We start from the raw sequence: 18,559 nt of genomic DNA on the forward strand, positions 1-18,559 counted from the left end.
TTTATGGTACCCAGGCTGGTTGGCCTGTGGGCTAGAGAGTCCTCTGCATTCTGTTGCAGCTGGCCTGCAAGTTCTGATTGGCAGATTCATAGGGTGTTCCCTTCTCCCCCAGGTATGGAGAATTAGGGTTGGGCCTGACCAAGATGGAGGTAACAGCACCCACTTTCATCCTTAGGAGACCCGGAATCCCTCACTATCTACCTAACACTACTTTTTAAACAATGTCCAAAATCTTGAACAGATGCTTTAAAAAAGAGAAGATATATTAATGGTCAATAATAACATATAAAGGTCTCCAGGGAAATGCAAATAAAAATTACAATGAGCTATCATTTCACACTGACTACAATGACTAATACAAAATAGACCTAAACATTAAATATCAGTGAGGATGGAGAGTAGTTCAGAACTTTAAAAAAAATTAATTTTTAATTATTATGGGTACATAATAGTTGTATATAGGGTACTTTTGTACATTGCTGTAGAAGTTTAAAATGATGAATTGCTTTGGAAAACAATTTTGTATATTTTAAATAAAACAAAACATATGTTTATGATTTGACCAAGTAATTCCACCCCTAGGTATTTAGCCAAGGGGATTGAAAACATGTATCCACAAAAAAATTTGCACAAGGATGTCCATATCAACTATATTCATTATAGCCAAAAAAAAAAAAATTGGGGGAAAGGCCATTAATAGGAGAATGCAAGAACAAGTTTCTGTATATTCATACAACAAAATGCTAATCAACAATAAAAAATAATAAATTATTGATACACATGTCTGTCAAATATATTAAAAAATTTAGATATAAATGTGTATATACTATGTGATTCCATTTATATATGAAGTCCAACAAGAGAAAAATGGATCTACAATGACAGAAATCAGAAAGCTATTGTGGGCAGAAGGGTTTGAAAGAGGGGAGTCCACTGAAAAGAGATGTGAAGCTTTCTGGTGTGATGGAAATGATCCACACCTTGATTTGTCTGGTGGATACACGTATGTGTGAAATTATCCAAATTCATCTGGCTAAATATTTGAAATCTGTTAATTTTGTTATATATTAATTATACCTTAATGAAAATAATACCAAGTAAAAAATAGGGAAAGGAGCTAGAAATGCAAATAGCCACTAAGTATTTTAAAATGTGTTCAATCTCACTGGCAATCAAGAATTCTAAATTAAAGGAACAGTACGAAATAATATTTTGTCTATCATATTAATAAGAACAAAGGACAAATGATAATTTCTAGTTTTAGCAAGTTTGTGTAACAAGAAGCCGTTATTTATCTCTATTTGCTATTACAACTCTGTCAATTGTTACAACCTGAAGAGAATTGTTTCTAAAACCTTACAATCTCTTCCCCCCGAACTAACATTTCCATTAAAAATATGCATATAAAATCTACTTAATTCATAGCTTCCTCATCTGTAAAAATAAGAATAATGAAACTTGCTCTACCTTATTTTAAAATAGTTTTGTATGTAATAAAATAATACACACTATTTGGTTAAAGTGGCTGTCCATTGTGGGATGAGGGAAAGGAGGGAGAACTGGGGGATTAACTAAGTACATAGAAGAAATGTCACATAGACCTAACTTGTTACTGTGCCATGCACAGAGGCATATGATAACATAACCTTCTGCACCTGAGTCTAAAAGAAAAACAAGCCCACCAAAACAAAAATGTATGAGACAGTAGATATGAAAGATCTTTGAAATTTCAAATACTTTACATGGTAAAACCACTTTAAATATATACTCATTATCATTATCAATTTTATTCTTCCTGTGCAGTGTTGGTCTGTTACTTACTGCTTCATACTAAATACATACTGATCTTTCAAACTTAGGGTAACGCCAAAGAAAAGATGGGATAAATCAAGTGAATAGTATAAAGATTAACACAATGCATTTATTTTTAAATGACTCCAAATTCTTCAGAATTAACTGACTAGGAATTCAAGGCTTTCTACTCTGTCTGTATAGTATAATCACCTGAATAAATATACTTACATTGTAAACTGTTCTATATTTCCACGCTAGACTAACTAAAACAGAATCTCTGAGTGCCTGAGTCTATGTGAGGACAGGGTTTCAAAGCTCCCTAGGTGATTCAAAGGTGCTGCTGGGAGGAAACCGAGTTAGATAAAGTTGTAGGATTAGGGATTTTACCCTGCTGTAGAGGATATGAAGAATGCTTATTTGAGTTCCTCTTAGAAATACAACATGATTTGCAAATATTGTCATGGTCAGAGGTTGACTATTATACCCTCTCCATTCTTTTGCAGGTAGGATCATAGTTTTAGGCTAGAAATTGTCTCCTTTGACTTGTTTTTATCACAGTTGGTTTGTTAATTAGATACAGAGTCTGGCTTCCTTTACTGTGAAGTATAATTCTGTTATCAGCAAAACCACATTCTGCCCAAGGTGATTTCTCCAATGGCTTTAATCCCCCTTTTCAAATCCATGAAATAAAGAGCCTTCCAAATGAAGGAATGAGTAGTCATTTGGGCTAAATGAGACTTTCAGTTTAGATTTCAGATATTCTAACCCTCTGTAAAAGTTTGATAAAAAATGAACCAGAGCTTTTAATTAATTGCATACAGAAAGTTCACAGAATTCTATTGGGAGACATTCCTAATAATCCATGCACGTAAAGTAATGGGAATTGTTTATAAATACAAATGAATTGAAAGGTTTATAACTCTGGAACAAGGGTGATGAAAAATCAAACCATGGTTGGCAACCACACAATTAAATTCTCAGTTAGTAAATGATTTACTTGAGAATTCTCTTTTATCTTTGTTTTCCAATATGCTCCTGGAAGCACAGAGAAAAGAAAAATCTCAGCCAGAGCTTGAGTAGGAAACTCTTGGAGAGGCTACGTTACATACATATAACTTTAATAACTCTTGGTTGGTTTGAAGATTGCTGAATTTGCATGAAAATATAGTCTTTTTCCTCTATCTCTCTGCGTGTATATGTGTGTGTGTGTGTGTGTGTGGTGTGTATAGACAGACACACATATATATAGTGTGTGTATTTATATATAAAAAGCAAAATAAAAGTTAGGATAGGAATTTAGTGATCCTTCTAAAGGCAAAAATAAAAAAAAATAAAATTGTGGATTGTGAGGAAAAACTTATTTCTGAAAAAAACCTTAATATTGTTTATGTGATGTTTGTACATTTTTACACTTCACATTTCAGGTTGAATATTTTCTACAACTAGGTGTCAAACTATAATGGTAAGTCTAGGTACTGTTCTAATACTTGCTGTAAAGAATTTAGCTGCTTTTAAAATTATTTCATACTCATTAAAACAAGGAGATTCATATGCTTAGTTATTCAAATATGAGCAAATAAGTTTGCATTAAAATTATTTAACTCTTTAAAATTCCTTCTGAGATTTCATTACATCTTCCCCAAAATTATGTTAAGAAAAAAGTGCAGGCATTGTTCACTCATTTTATATCAATGAAAACATCAGTGTTCTCCTGCCTGTTGGTACCTAAGTGCCTACTTTTGTCTGTGCCTACTTTCCACACTTGATTATTACTTTCTTGAGAGCAGGAAGCGATGTTCCTACTACTCCAATACATTATCTAGCACACTCCCTGGCAAATATTATACAGTTCATACATTTCTGTTTAGATAAACTGAATTAAACCTTATTTTATCTATAAATACTCCCAAGCTTGATAAAATCTTTCCATTTATTCACTGAAAATCCTGTTTTGATAACTCTGAATCAAAGGATGATTTTTTTTTTCTCAGACCAACTTTACTTTAGATATAGAATGCCATCCCATCTTATATAGATAAATTGGTCTGGGACACTCATATATTTTTCAACACTTTTCTCCTTTGCTATCAAAAGAAGTGTGATTACTAAGACAAAAAAAAGCTGTTCGGTAAGAAGAAACTAAAACTCAAACCTAGTCATATTAATATCTTAACTGCTGTTGAAACCTAAATAAATGTTTAACAAAGCAAGTTTGGATTTCTTTGATCCTAAGAGTTCTTGGGAAAAACTTTGCAGAACCATAAAAGTATTTTATACATGCAATGGGACAAAAATAGAAATTGGCAAAAAGAAATAATTTCTAATTACTTTTGGCCAAAGAAATATGTATTTCTGCTGAATATATTGGGCAACATTTTATAATTAAGTCTTTCTTATGAATCAATAAATTGAATATAAATTTCATAAGATTTTTTTAAATTTTAAAAGGTTATTTTGATAAGATAGATGTAAATTTGACCTAATGTTATGTACAATACTGTATATGCTGTATATTATTCTATATTTTTTTACTCTTTTATAGTACTTTTCATGCTTTGTAAGATAAATATTACCCCACATGTGCATATGAATTAATTTTTCTTTGGGAGTGTTGTCCGGACACAGCCTATATTCAAATATTGAAAGTGGCACTGTTTTAAGTTCTCTTTAAGTTTAATTTGATGCAGTAAACACTACATTTTATGGCCAATGAGAACTAAAACCTAATTTCCCATAAACAATTTGATCCAATGTTGGTTAATTTGTTTCCTTCTATCGCTAGCTACACAGAATGTGGCTCTTTTCAGTTCCACACTCATACATAAAAGATAAAAATGTAGTTGTTAAAAGACTGGGACAAGATGGGTCAATATTTCTTATTTTGCAATAACTTTGAAGTATTTCACAACAGAACTTTAAGATCTCTTTTAAAAAGATATATGTTTGACAGGATGCCATTAAATCTTTAAAATAAGAGATAGTGATAAGATTTTCTAAAGAGAGACAGTATTTTCTATTTTAGCTTCAGAACTAAGGTTACCATTTTTCCACAAAGGAGATGGTTACTTTCAAGTAAATAGCATAGCTTGAGTTTTAGAATTTGGTATAGTGTTTAAGTAAGTTGGCTCTATGGTTTGACTGGGTTTGAAGCTTCATTTGTACAATTACTAGCTGTATGGGCTTGAATAGGGCTTGAATAATTATTATATATCCCTCTGTACCTTTGTTTTCTAATGTGCAAAATACCAATAGTATTAGATCTTACCTTTATAATTTTTGTAATGATTAAGTCAAATCAATACATGCAAAGTACTGTGTCTGCCATGTAGGGAATACTCTATAAAAGTTACATATTATCACTCTTTTAATTTTATTGAATCTAAGATGTCATTGATTGTAAGATACACCATTATTATGTAAACCACTAAAAAGAAGATGCTACCAATGAAACTGTGATAACACGTTTTATTACTTGGAATTTATACTTTATACTTACTGAAAGAGCTCTTCTATAATTAGATGGAGATTTTTAATCATGTATAAGTCTTTTGCATATATAAGAAGGAAGAAATAAGTGAAATAAATGGGATAAGGCATTCAAAAACTTTTTGACAGACAGGTTTGTCTCTTGTGAATAAGTTTCGAGTCAGCATTAGCCAATGTCCACATTTTTCAGCCATATTTCTCTTGCAGCCATCAAGGACATTATTAACGGTGCTTTTCTTCAGGTGGTCCTTGTCTCTGGGATTTCTTCCATACCACTCATACTGTGTAACTGTTCATGCCAGCATTTCCTTAATTTCCCCATGTGGCATCCAGGAAAGATTTTCAGACAACATCCGGCATTTATATTCTCTTCTCAAATGATACCTAAAGAAGTGTAGTCATCTAGTTGTATCTTTCAAAATAACAGCCAGGTTAACCATGAGTAGGCATTAACAACGGTGTCATTTCTACTGCTTGTCCAACAGCAATCTTAAAACATCATTGATTATTATAGGCAGTATAGATCCAGGAGAGGTTAAAATGTGGGGGAAAAAAAGAGGCTCTTTAGAATCAAGGAATTTGCTATTACAACTCTGATCTCTTTTTACCCTGTCTTTTACTTCATCCCTAGAGATTGGAGGTGGAGTGGTTTATCCGATTAGTCAATTTGGGAAAAATAAACTGATGTTGCCCAGCTTAACTCCTGCCTTCCTTTTAATAGTTGGCTTCTCCCTGAAGCACAGACGCTCTGCTCTTTCTCCCAGGGCTGGGCTCTCGGTTTGGGAGAGGCTGTCCTTGGCCTAGTCATGCCAGTGCCTGTGTTGTGAAACATGCCAACTGCACGTTTGCTGCATTTCAACTGAGCCGCTTTCAGTAATACTCTATTTCTTTATTTACTGATTCTTTTGTCTTTCTCTCTGTTTTTATTTGTCCTCTTCCCTCACACACCCAGAGACCACAAAGTAACATGGCCAGCAAAGGGCTTTTAAACAGTGTTATCTCTCTCCTTTCTTCTGTCACTTCTGTTTGCCTAAGCTAGATTTTATCAATGTTGGCCTTATCCTATGAATTCTTTGAAGGGATTTTTTTAAAGCTAGTTGTCTATTTTGTAAGGGTAAGTTTAATTAAAACTAGAAAATGTCTCAAACACACCAACTACAATACATTGAAAGAAAATCAAATACATTAAAGCTCCACTGTCAACTCCTGTAGGTCATGGAACTCTAATTTCCCTTCAGGTAATGTTTCCAAATTCCTGACAAATGTCAATCTTCAGGACGTGGAAATGAGAAATCAGAATTCCCAGATGTTTTAGGAAATATTCTAATTCTAGGCTATTCTTTATTTGAGTATGTTTAAATATTAATGAGTGAGCATAACAATGAACATATCTTTTTTCTGAAGGGGCTATACTATAAGTTTCAGGGTTTTTCTGTAAGGCAAACTAATATAATGTAATCATAAACAAATATAATTACAGTATGAACTGATAAATTTCATTACCATGTAAAAATATCCCTACTTGATTTAGACATTTAATAAAGAAAATATCAAAAGAATTGCATATTATGACAAAATAAAATAAATGTCAAATAAAAATCACTTAAAATTGATTATTTAATATTTAAAAGTTGATATTTTTAAAATTAAATTTTTAAATACACAAAACATTAATTAACTTATCTTTGTTTTATGACAAATAATCTAGATATAGGGAAATTTCTTTCATTTTTTTGTTGACATTGATTAAATTATCAGTAAGGCTTACAAAAAGACTCTACAGGTTGGATGTAAGGTAACACATTGCTGATTTCTTTTTAATAAAGAGGAAGATCTTTCTTCTGCTCTCCCTGAGTTTGCTTTTGTGATTGATACATTGCTTTCAGTAATTCAGATTATAGATCAGGTTCTGGTTTATATTGGAATATTCCATGTCAACATTCACATCATCTTCTATTTGTATTGCTTCTGTTAAAGTATTTATAAAGAACTATAGCCTATAGTGAATATTCAAACACTGGAAAACATCACCAATTTCAGAAAGCTATAGAATCCAGTTCCTTGCTCCTCAGCTAGCCATCATCTTGATACTCTAAAATTCTTGTCCATTTTTATTAATATTATCTAGTAGATATTATTTTTATGGTTCTGATGGACTGAAGTGAATTTTGTTCTTAATCCTAGAACTGTAGGTTAATAATTTGGATCAATTAACTCCTTTTTGTATTGATTTCATATCCCAGGATGACATAAACAATTGGAATCTCCCTTGTAACACAGAAAATAGCAAGTTGCCATGGGTTTATCATAAATGGACTTGATAATTTTAAGGTATGACCCGTCTATGCCTATTACTCAATTATAAGAAATGACAGTGATCTAGCACCTCTTATATTTTCTGGATTGAGCTTGAGACCATTATCTGAAGGGAAGTATCACAAGATCAGAGGAATAGGCTCCACATGTACTCTCCATCAGATTGGCACTAACTGATCAACACTATGGTGCTCCCACGGTAGTAATATTCTCCAGGGATTAGGGAATTGGGGGGGGTAAACTCACAACTAATGGATGTGGTAAGCATTGTAGAAGGGAAGGGCATGCCTCTAATCCTCACTTGGATGAGGCAAAGACATAAAATGTAACCAAAATGTTTGTACCCCCATAATATACTGAAATAAAAAAATAGCAATTTGTTTGAAATGAGAGGTTTTCATAAAGGAAAGGGTATTTTTATTGTTTTTAGAAAGAAAGTAGAATAAATGAGCCACCATACTTCCAGGAGAGAGTAAAATCTCTCCCTACTTCTTTTTTCTATTTTCTTTATTTTTCAGTGAAAGATATCTACTTCTACATAGGGATAATTCCAGCTATGAACCGTCAGTTTCCAACTAGTCTCATACTATGTATTGAAGGTGAATGATAAGCAGATAAATAGTACAAGAGAAACTTGGATGCCTTCACACTGATTTTAAAACTAAAATAGTCAATGCTATTAAGAAATTATCTTAAAACTGATGTTCTTGCAGTTGACACAAAGGTAAGGCACATTATAAATCAACATGAACCACTGGTGAATTAATCACTTAGGCAACCCAATTTTTTAAAAAAAGGTCAATGATCCATAGTACCCTTTTGGGAAAAATAGATGAAAATCCTAAATCTTAAAAAAATTGCTTATCATTTATTTTTTATTGAGTTAAACATATTTCACCATTACTGAGAAATGTATAAGAACCATTCTAATGGATTTGATTTCTAAGATCCTCAGCTTCTCTGTTGCTTTGGCCTGAGACTTTTAGGCATAGGGACTATAAGACAAGTTACTAGTAACTTAAATTCCTAAAGTAGCCAGATTGGACTAAAAGAATCCATACACGTTTTGGAGACTTTTTTTTTTATTTCAGTATATTATGGGGGTATAAGTGTTTAGATTACATATATTGCCTTTGCCCTCACCCCAAGTCAGAGCTTCAAGCGTGTCCATCACCCAGACGGTGCACACTGCACCCATTAGGTGTGAATATACCCATCCCTTCCTCCCCCTCCTATGCCCAACACCCAATGAATGTTATTACTATATGTGCACTTAAGTGTTGATCAATTAATACCAATTTGATGGTGAGTACATGTGGTGCTTGTTTTTCCATTCTTGTGATACTTCACTTAGTGGAATAGGTTCCAGCTTTATCCTGGGTTGTACGAGAGGTGATAGATCCCCATTGTATTTTGTGGCTGAGTAGAACTCCATGGTATACATATACCACATTTTATTAATCCTAGACTTTTGACACGTAAAACCAATTAAGAAATTACCATGGCAAAAATGCAGGTCAGGTCTGTGGATAACAATAAAAAATACAGTAGCAATTGCTTTTAGTTTTTTAAAACTTAACAATTTATGGCTGTTAGTACAAATTCAATGTATACCAATAGATTATAGTAATAGGTATCACTTCTATAAATGTAATTCATATGTATTTCCAAGTCAGATAGATTTTGTAATGTCACAGGGTACTCTGTGGTATTTCACAAGTTCAAGGGCTGCACTAGTGTCCTCAGAGCTTCAGAATTTACTAGAGGACTTCAGAAGTTTAAGAACAGAGATGTTGCCTTATAGATTTGTTATCTACAGCAGAAGTCTATAGGAGGACCAAGCATCCTTTCTAAAGAAACACATAATTCCCACACTGCAGAACCATGTTATTAACTCTCAAATCATATATAAGTTCAATTAATAACTCTTTCTCCTTGGTGGCATCTTTCATCTTTACACACATAATAATATCTAATTCTATGAAACAGAATTAAGACAGCCAATATACTGTAGTTTATCTAGCACGATGAAACTGGCAACCAGGACACTTTTTTTCAGTTAGAAAACTAACTGAGGCATGCAGTCAATTGTTGTGTTGTCTAAAAAGCCATTATTCCATCTTTAACAGGAAGCATCGTGACAATGAAGACTTAAAGCATTCCATTTCGTCACTTACTGAAATTATAGAAAATAGCTAGCATTTTAACTGGATATTGATGAAATTGGAGATCTTTGAAATCTATTAACTTGAAATGCATTTCCTGCTAAAACATGATGAGAGGAAGAGACAACAGAGAACCAATTTATTCTAATCTCCAGGATATGCTTTACATACTTAAAAAATCAGGAGTTTCCTTTGATATATCTTTTTGGAGGATTTTCCTTTGCCAAGTTACTACTTCTTCGGTGAAGACTGATCTCTAAAACATCTTTCATGATGCTTTGCTTATTGGGTGCCAAGAAAGCAGTTTTATTTGGTATACTCTGCACCTAATTCAGGAATAACTCCAACTACATTTAGAAAGGGTTTAACATGTTAAAATATACATTTAGTACCACCTCCAGTGCCCAGTCATCCTGCCTTCTTGTTATCTAGGTGTTACTTGTCATATTTAGGAAGGACTGATGTATTAAATCAATTTATTTATATCTGATTTTTATAAAATGGTATTTTGTACATTTTCTATCTCTTTTCATATCTATATAGATGTAACATATATACACACACACAAATATATGTATCCTATATCTCCAAAAGGACAGGAATCATGAATATTTTACTATTACCATTATGTGAAACATGATTCTTGTTAATGACTTTTCACTTTATTTTTTGACAATAAATTTAAAAATTATGAGTTTACCATAATTTATGCAGAAAATCAATTTAATCAGAATGTCCTATTCCCCAGGCTTTCTGGCTACACAAGATTTTATTTCTAAAGCCAATGAATTTGAGAATGCTATATCTGATAATTATTTTTTCATCCTAAACTTGGTCACACCTCTGTGACTCGCCTGTGATGAATTCTCAAACTCCCCTTAGGGTTAAGACCATGTCTGTTTAAGGAGGCATGACGAGTTTCAGGTAGAAAAAGTGACAAGCAAATGTGATACATTCTAATTAGATTTTACTGTCATCTAGGCTAGGACCTTCGGTAATAATATCTCCACAAGAAGTAGAAAATTGAGTATTAAAGGCTAATGAAGGAATCTTAATAAAATTTATAAACACTTACCAACTAAGTGCAAAGTCAAGCTGTTGGGTTCTATCTAATTTTATAGGTACAACATTTTCTTAGACTCCCGCTGCCTTACAATCTGAGAAAATCATGTTATTGGATAAAGGTCTCTGTTGATCAATTTAGGATTATAAAATTCCTAGAGTTTTCTTTAGAAAAAAGTGTTCTTCCACATGTTTATTAGAGTATTTCCAAGCTGTGCCTCATTAGATTTTCATTTGTTGTTATTGCTGTTGTTCAATTAAAAGAAAAAAAAACCTAAGCCAGTTAGGCCACAGTAGGTTAATTTAGAGAAGTTCTTAGTAACCTTTCAGAAGCTTGGTGCCAATTTGCCTGTCATTCTGTCAAAGTGTGAAACAACTGGAGTGTAGGTAGAGGCCAAACCACTTTCCAGAGCAGCTAGGTCAGGATGGATAATGGACTATCTACAGGCTCTTTAAAACAAGGCAGACAAGAACACAGCCGAGAAGCCATGAACTTTGAAAATCCCCTCGAAATGCCATGTTTGGCACATAGACTTTAATTGCCGGCTCCTAATATGGACTTAATTTCTCAGTTATTATTTACTTTGCCTTTGATGATGTTCTACTTTTTGAAAAAGTGTTGAATTTCTGTTCACATGTATTTGCTCACAATAATTTTCCTAATGGCGTACCGTGTTGCTAACATTTCAAGAATATTGAAGTAAAATGTATTTTTATATAATTACCAAGAATTTTTAAACTTGAGATTTTGTGTTTTATAGAATCTATAGGTACATTTTTAATTATATCAAAATTTGTAAATAGGACTCAAGTATTTCAGCTACTGGGAAATTTTTTAGTTTTATAAATTCTTCTGGAATATTCTAATAACTTTAAATATGACATCTTTTACATTTTCTCTTCTGTACATTTGCAAGGCACCATCTCAACTCAAGCTTTGGACATTTACCTTTGCTCAAAGAATATTAAATGGTTACTCTAAAACGCTTTGAATTTTTTGAGTTCATAATAAATATGTAATGCTTCCCTTATTTAATTATTAATAAGAACAAAGATCACAGTCCTCTCCTAAATTCAGCTTGTGTGACAAAAAATACACCCTCATATCTTATTGAAAATATTCATTATCTTGTGTTTTATTTTATATTTTATAGTAGTTGGCAGGTTTCTTGATTTAGGAGAAATGCCCTCTTTAAATAGCTGCTTTATTCAAATTTATGCATTGTCAACATCTAAGTATGCTTCCAAATTATAGTTAAGTAGTTTATTTCACAATCTCACAGAATCACTCCCACAAGAAAAACCCAACATTTCCTCCCATCATTTCCTTCACGATTATAGAAATATAGAAGTATAGGACAGAGAACTTCTTTTAAGTTTTTTTTTTTGTAATAGTATGTTCTACAAAATATGTGGATGGTAACTTGTGAACTGAATGTCTTTCTTTGTGAGAGATAAAAATGAAACTAGACACTTCTTAATATAATTGTACTTGGTTGCCTAATTTCTCAAGTGTTATTCAGGACACATGCATACCTGCCTATTATCACAGAGACATAATTGATTTATAGGTTATACAATTTATTTATTTATTAAATCTCTGGTCATCAGCTTTCCTTACCAGTTACATACCCATAGCCAACTCCTTGGCTTTCTGGAAGGAGATACTCAAACATGCACAAAGGAAAATTACAATGTGCCCTGATTGTTAAATAAGAATTATGCCTCCAAGTTCCAACTTTATCTAGAACCTCTGCTTCTCATAAGCTTGCCTAAACTAATATATGTACCAGGGATACTCCTCTGTAGGGAGGCTTAGGCACCAGTATTTTATTGGATTATTTAAGGATTAATTATAATTTTTGGTAAGAATTTCTTTAAACTTATGGACTTCACCCTAATAGCATCTACACTGTTCTTGCTGTAACAGGGTAAAATGATGGAAGATGTGGGGCCTGTAAATAAGAGGCCCAACAAAGTAGGAGCCCTTACTTAAGGACTAAAGCAGAATTTCAATGAGTGAGTTTGTTATTTGTACTTTTCTAGTTCATTTTGTATTTTTAGCCATAATACATGTCTTTCATTTATCATCTTATGCCATCTGTGTTTATAGTATGCTGATCTTTATCTTATTTTATCACTTCTAACCTATGAGAACATGGACTCTGTTGGTGCTTGGTAAATATTAACTAAAGACCCAAAACCATTTCTTAACAATATATTTAATCAGTTTCCTCTATTTCCTTGATTCCATGCATGTATACAGACACAGTCTTCTAGGTTTTTCTCAGTATGGAATATATGCATTCAGTTAATGGGGATGCAGTTGTCTAAGCTGCTTGAAAATGTCATTCTTGTTATATTTAGAGGACAATCTAATGTAAAGTCATTAAATAAATGCTATGTCTATTTTGTTTCCTGGTCACATTTGCTTTTAGGCTTAAAAATTATCTCTCAACTCTTTGATGAAAGATCTACATTGTAAACTGAATTGAGTTCTGGAACTACTACAGAGCACTTTGTGATGGAATATTGTCAATAAAATATCCACATATGCTGACACAATATATACAGCCAAAAATAAAAAAAAATAAAACAGAAAACCAAATACAATTATTAAGTTACCGTTCCATAGTTCTGGTATGGAGTCTTTAGGTGGCCCTGTGGTTCTAGCAGTAAATCATTTACTATTAAAAAGCCTTCCATTAGGTCTAGGATTAAGCAACTCTGCCATTAATTTTGTACTAGTTTTCATAATTATATCTTATATTTATAGAACTTATCTTAATTTACACAACTTTTGTCATATATTACTTTATATTATTTGTAAACCTAAGAACAAAGCAAAACACCCATTTTATTCCCTTTGACAGATGGCATAAATAAAGGTTCAGGGAAGTTAAGCAGTTTTTATAGGCCCTATAATGTCCTATAACAAATTTTGAAAAAACAGATGTTTTACATTTCTTCATTGGAAGTCTCCATCTTACTGTATGGGTTTTCTCAAGTCTTCTAGCTCTAACATGATTGACCCTAACTTTGAAATGGTGACTACTTGAAGGTATTAGACATGGTATGCTCACATGGATGGTGTTTCTATTGAACACAGAGAAGTAAAGGTTTCAATAAGCCATGGTTCTCTTAATTTCTTTATCTCCTTTTTCTTCTCTGAATCTCTCCTCATGTCTATTTTTTATTTATTTTTTCAAATTTCCCATCAAATTGGTACTAACTTCTCTCCTCATGTCTAAATAGATGATGAGATTTGAATAAGTGTTACGGTATTTAATGAACATAGGATATAAAATTGAGAACTATATGCTAAACAAGATTTTTCACATAGTTCCAAGGAAAAATACCCAAGGAGATAAATTCTTCATATAGTATTCTTCTGAAGGAATTCCCTCTTATATGTCCTCATTTTCTAAATTTAAAACCCTGTTTTAAGTTTTTAACCTATCTGTAAAAATGTGTTCTTCCAAACTTTGAATATACAGTTTCTATCCAAATTTTGGGACAATCTCACACCTACTTATGTAGTAGGTATGGGACAAAAATTTATCTCCACTTTCCCAGAATTGCATTTCCCCAAATTTGACATCTCCAAGCAATAAAGGATATCTGAGGTGCCAGCAAGCAATTCTGTGGGTGGCCCACAGAGTAGTCCATTAGACATTCCCAGGTTTATGATCTTTCTTGGGCTAAACATTTACAAGTCAATGATCTTTCTTGGTTTTCACTGGGGAGAGTTTCAGACATGGCAACATGATTTTCTATTTTCTCAGTTCATAACTAAAATATTAAATAAGATACATGTGTGCACACATACATGTGTTTGTGCACACATACATGTGTTCGTACACACACACACACACACACACACACACCTACCTATCTCTTCCAGGACAATTAGACATTATTTCTGAGACAAAGTTCCATCTAAGCTTTCTAAGAATGAGTGGACTATTTTAGTAATTTTCCCATAGTTTGCCAGGCTACCTGTCCTTCATGGATTTAGTACTTCATATTACTATGTAGGGTGGAATCTACTTTCAAACTGTGCTCCTTTGCCTGCAGAGAATGAGATTTGAGTCCATGCTGATCCATACTCTCTTAATAACCACTTCCTTGACTATAAGACCTAACTAAGGTTTTTCTATTTCTACTTACAAGTACTCAATTAAATTTCTCTAAAAGGTTCTTCTCTTCCCCAGAGAGAGAGAGAGAGAGAGAGAGAGAGAGAGAGAGAGACAAAGGAAGTATATTGTTTCAACGATGGTTGGAACTGATAAATTGATTGCAAATATGCCTTTTGAAAATGGAAGCCAATGTCAGTTCTTTTTAAATGATGCTTTATAAATCTCTTTATTCTGATATCCAAACTTTCCTCTGAGTTTATGCTATATGATATAAAGATGTGTTCTGAAATGTTGACTGGTTATCACGAAATGTTGACGGAAGAGCAGAGCCCTTAATCATGAAGAATTCAGGGTGGAGGGAAAGGTAGAGCTAGAGAGATGGAAATTGTGTGCCTGGCTGACTAGTGTCAAGTAGCAAATTAATTTCACAAAAACCCATCAGGTGTCAAAATTGAGTGATCTCTAATTTCTTAATGCCTTATTTTTAATTTTCTTAAGATTCTTAATCTCGTATTTGAGTCAATAACAAAGATTATGTCTTTTCTTTCCCTCTATCACAAGATAGCATCTTACATTGAGAGGGTCTTACCCATCTAGTGTTAGAGGAACAAACTTATTTATTTCCACAGTATTTCTTGGATGGCTATAGCCCAAACAAAGCTTGTAATAATAAAGTAAAAAAAAAAATCTTTAATTTCAACACTCTCACTCATTCTTCAAGTTCTTATGAGGATATATGTACATACCTTGCAAAGTGATCAATTAATAGAGGTGGATTTAAAGAATCACCAAAACATCCAAAAGAAAAAAATATAAGCAAAGAAATAAGAACTCTTGTAAATTAACTATCTTGTGAAAGAGGCAGATGATATCTACTTTACAGATGAAAAACCTGCTTTTCCATAAGGAAGCTAAATATTTTGATGGTTTTCACTGCATTTTCTACATGCTTATATTTCCAAAACAAAATTCACAATGTAAGAAATTGTAGTGGAAACATTTTCAGTTTTAAGTACAGAAGAAACAAGACTGATAATTTATTTTTTAGAGAATCTAAATATATATAGATGTGAGATTTATACAGATACAAAGGAGATCTTAATATATTGAAATATGTTGATATTAATAAAGCATGTTACTTTTTGATGTCATGGAACATATATTATTTTGACAAGATGAGACATGTATTTGCAACATTACATATAAACCCAGATTTCAAAATTTCACTTCAACCAAAATTATTATTTCTTAAAAAGTAGCAAAATTCTATTCTGAATTATATTCTGAAAGATAAGTGAAAATTTACTCAAGAAATTAATGACAACCTAGAGAGAAACAAAGAATGCATATATACATATATAAATATATAAAATCTATATATACATTATTGTGTAAAAAATATTGGCAGTTGTCTACAGTATTTCTTCTTTATTGATATTTATTTTAAATGAATAAAGTCAAGGTCTGTTTAGACTCTTAATGTCAAGGAAAATGAGAATTGGGGTCAGAGAGAACAGAATTTTAGTCAAGGCTCTAACACTTTCCAGCTAAGTATTTTTAAGCAAATCTCCTATCCTCTGAAAACTTGAACTTAATTATTTTAATGATGAGTTTTGTACCTAGCTCATGAGGTTGCTGTGAAGATGAAATGATATAATATGTATAAAAGTCTAACCAGGTGACTGGCATGGTAAGAATGTAATACATTTTACATATTACTCTGTTATTATGGCACCTTATATCAGAAATCTCAAGTCAGCTCTTGACATACAAACACATGATAGTTGGGCAGATGCATTTGCTAAATTTGGTTAATGAATTTTTAAAATATGTATATTAATAAGAGTACTTAAAAGTTGCTTTATGGTAATTTGTAGACTGGTTTCATACCATTTACTCCTTTTTAGTTACATATTTTATTACAGACAATGTGCTTTTGCAAATATTCCTTTGTATATATTCAAATTATTAAGGTGATACTTTCATTAGCTATATTGTGAATATTGAAATGATTAATTAAAAAGGGTAACATTTAACAAAATTCACCTAACAATAAGCAATAATAGCATTTTCTGTATCTTGGCTTGAGTTTAAGCATTTGGCTCCTTTGTTATATCAGTGATTTTGAGGAACTCTTTAGTAAACATTCTACTCCATGGCTCTAAGATGCTCATTGTTTTTCTGCATTCTGTTTTAAAAAGGCATTTTGGGGGGGTTTTTCTGACTTTAACAAATTTTGACCGCATGCAAGTTCAATATTATGTTTTTTAATTTTATTACATTTTCTTGTTTTTCCAGTTTTACCACTGAGTACACCAAAATCTCAAATCTAAGAGTTTAAAGCTTAAATTTATGACATTTTTGAATGATAAAAGTAAGTCATCATTTTGATTTGTCTCTGGATGAATAGCAGAATTCTGTGATACAAGAGGTAGAAGGAGGCTTCCCATCATGACAGTTGCTTATGTCAGTGATCAACATAGCTCATGCTTTTCAATATATAGTGCTCAAAAACTGAGATCACATTATCAAAACACCATGAAAGAAATAATATTGGAGCCTTTGGTGTTGTTAACCTATCTTCAATGTTATGCCCAAAGCCCTATCTCCACATCCCTTCTCAGGCAACCTCAACCTTCTCATTTAGAAGGATGAGGATGGAGAAAGGGGAGATGTTGGCTAAAGGATATGTTTAAGTTAGACAGGAACAAAAAGTTTAGTGATCTATTGCATAGCATAGTGACTATAGTTGATAGTAATGTGTTACATATTTGAAGTGTTCTCACCACAAAAATATAATAAGTAGATGAGGTGATGGATACGTTAATTTGTTTGATTTAATTATTCTACAATGCATACATATATCAAAATATCACAATGTATTCCATAAATATGTACAATAAAACTAAATAAATAATCATGCTTTTTTCATTGTGGTATTTACAGACCAAGTGCAGTGCCTAACACAAATTGGGCACTAAGTAATGATTTGGTGAATATATATTGATAAATAATTTAAATAGTGAAAAATTATAGAGTGAAAACATAAATTGGAAAAATATAATAAACATATTTCAACAGCAAGTGCTTGTGGTTGTTACATTAGGAAAGAGAACACACTGCTTAAAAAATTAGACTGTTATAGTTAAGAGACATACATATTAGAAATTCTGAGAATCATTTCTGCCACCGTTTTCTACAAAGGTTAATGCATCTAAAAGGCTCAGAGAGAGAAAGGATCTCATGAGAATTGACAATGTAATTCTCTTAAGAAGGTTGGTGATTGTGGAGTGTTCTAAGTAAAGTTGAAGGGACACTTTTGCTAGGATACAAGCTGTCAATCTGTCCACTTTAATCCTGTACAAGAAGAACCATTTTAAATCTTTTCTCCCATGTAAGCCTTGATTTGAATGCTCTCACCCACACAAAAGCTCTTCCTAACCTCTGCAGCACTTAGAGATATGTATGATTTCCCCCTCCTACAACACAGGTGCTGTGTGTTCCAGTGTCTTTCCCGGATATCAGGGCTCCTGACTCCCTTAGCATCACTTGAGTAACTGGAAAGACCAACCAGAGAAATTTCTTGTTTCCTGGAAG

Source organism: Lemur catta, chromosome 8 (assembly GCF_020740605.2).
Source record: "Lemur catta isolate mLemCat1 chromosome 8, mLemCat1.pri, whole genome shotgun sequence".
NCBI lineage: Eukaryota > Metazoa > Chordata > Mammalia > Primates > Lemuridae > Lemur > Lemur catta.